Source organism: Arachis hypogaea, chromosome 4 (assembly GCF_003086295.3).
Source record: "Arachis hypogaea cultivar Tifrunner chromosome 4, arahy.Tifrunner.gnm2.J5K5, whole genome shotgun sequence".
Lineage (NCBI taxonomy): Eukaryota > Viridiplantae > Streptophyta > Magnoliopsida > Fabales > Fabaceae > Arachis > Arachis hypogaea.
Genome location: NC_092039.1, coordinates 74,065,522 through 74,067,113, shown reverse-complemented (window position 1 = coordinate 74,067,113; position 1,592 = coordinate 74,065,522). Strand labels below are relative to the sequence as shown.

The 1,592-nt window shown below is 37.4% G+C and overlaps 1 non-coding gene across 1 annotated transcript; it reads left to right on the top strand.

Moving 5' to 3' along the window:
* Window positions 1-523: 523 nt before the first annotated feature.
* On the top strand, window positions 524-631 carry LOC112799121 (small nucleolar RNA R71). The gene has a single exon (XR_003200698.1). It is a non-coding gene; the product is annotated as a small nucleolar RNA R71 (small nucleolar RNA).
* The last annotated feature ends 961 nt before the right edge of the window (window positions 632-1,592 follow it).

Below are 1,592 nucleotides of genomic sequence, written 5' to 3'. Positions count from 1 at the left end.
AAGGCTTGCCATTGCTAAACCTGTTTCTTCCACCATTATTGTTGTTGAAACCTTGTTGAGGTCTCTGTTGATCCTTCCATGAGAGATTTGGATGATTTCTCCATGAAGGATTATAGGTGTTTCCATAGGGTTCTCCCATGTAATTCACCTCTTCCATTGATGAGTTCTCAGGATCATAAGCTTCTTCTTCAGATGAAGCGTCCTTAGTACTGCCTGGTACAACTTGTATTCCAGACAGACTTTGAGAAATCATATTGACTTGCTGAGTCAATATTTTATTCTGAGCCAATATGGCATTCAGAGTATCAATCTCAAGAACTCCTTTCTTCTGATTCGTCCCATTGTTCACAGGATTCCTTTCAGAAGTGTACATAAATTGGTTATTTGCAACCATTTCAATGAGTTCTTGAGCTTCTGCAGGCGTCTTCTTCAGATGAAGAGATCCTCCAGCAGAGCTGTCCAATGACATCTTGGACAGTTTAGACAGACCATCATAGAAGATACCTATGATGCTCCATTCAGAAAGCATGTCAGAAGGACACTTTCTGATCAATTGTTTGTATCTCTCCCAAGCTTCATAGAGGGATTCACCTTCCTTCTGTATGAAGGTTTGGACTTCCACTCTAAGCTTACTCAATTTTTGAGGTGAAAAGAAATTTGCCAAGAAGGCATTGATTAGCTTTTCCCAAGAGTTCAGGCTTTCTTTAGGTTGTGAGTCCAACCATATCCTAGCTCTGTCTCTTACAGCAAAAGGAAATAGCATAAGTCTGTAGACCTCAGGGTCAACCCCATTGGTCTTGACAGTGTCACAGATTTGCAAGAATTCAGCTAAAAACTGATGAGGATCTTCCAATGGAAGTCCATGGAACTTGCAATTCTGTTGCATTAGAAAAACTAATTGAGGCTTAAGCTCAAAGTTGTTTGCTCCAATGGCAGGGATAGAGATGCTTCTCCCATAGAAGTCGGGAGTAGGTGCAGTAAAGTCACCCAGCACCTTCCTTGCATTGTTGGCATTGTTGTTGTTTTCGGCTGCCATGTCTTCTTCTAGTTTGAAGATTTCTGTTAGGTCCTCTACAGAGAGTAGTGCTTTAGTTTCTCTTAGCTTTCGCTTCAAGGTCCTTTCAGGTTCAGGGTCAGCCTCAACAAGAATGCTTTTGTCTTTGTTCCTGCTCATATGAAAGAGAAGAGAACAAGAAAATATGGAATCCTCTATGTCACAGTATAGAGATTCCTTGAGATGTCAGAGGAAAAGAAGAATAGAAGGAGGAGGTAGAAGAAGAATTCGAACTTATCAAGAGAGATGGAGTTCGAATTGTTGATAGTGAAGGAGTGTTAGTCCATAAATAGAAGGATGTGCGAAGAGGGGAAGAATTTTTTTTTTGAAATTAAAGTAAAAGATTTTAAAATAATTAAAAGAAATTTTGAAAATTTGATTGATGATTTTCGAAAACTAAGATTGAGAAAGAAATAAAGTGATTTTTGAAAAAGATTTTGAAATTAGAAATAAAAAAGATATGATTTGAAAACTATTTTGAAAAAGATGTGATTAAAAAGATATGATTGAAAAACAATTTAAAAAGATTTGATTTTTT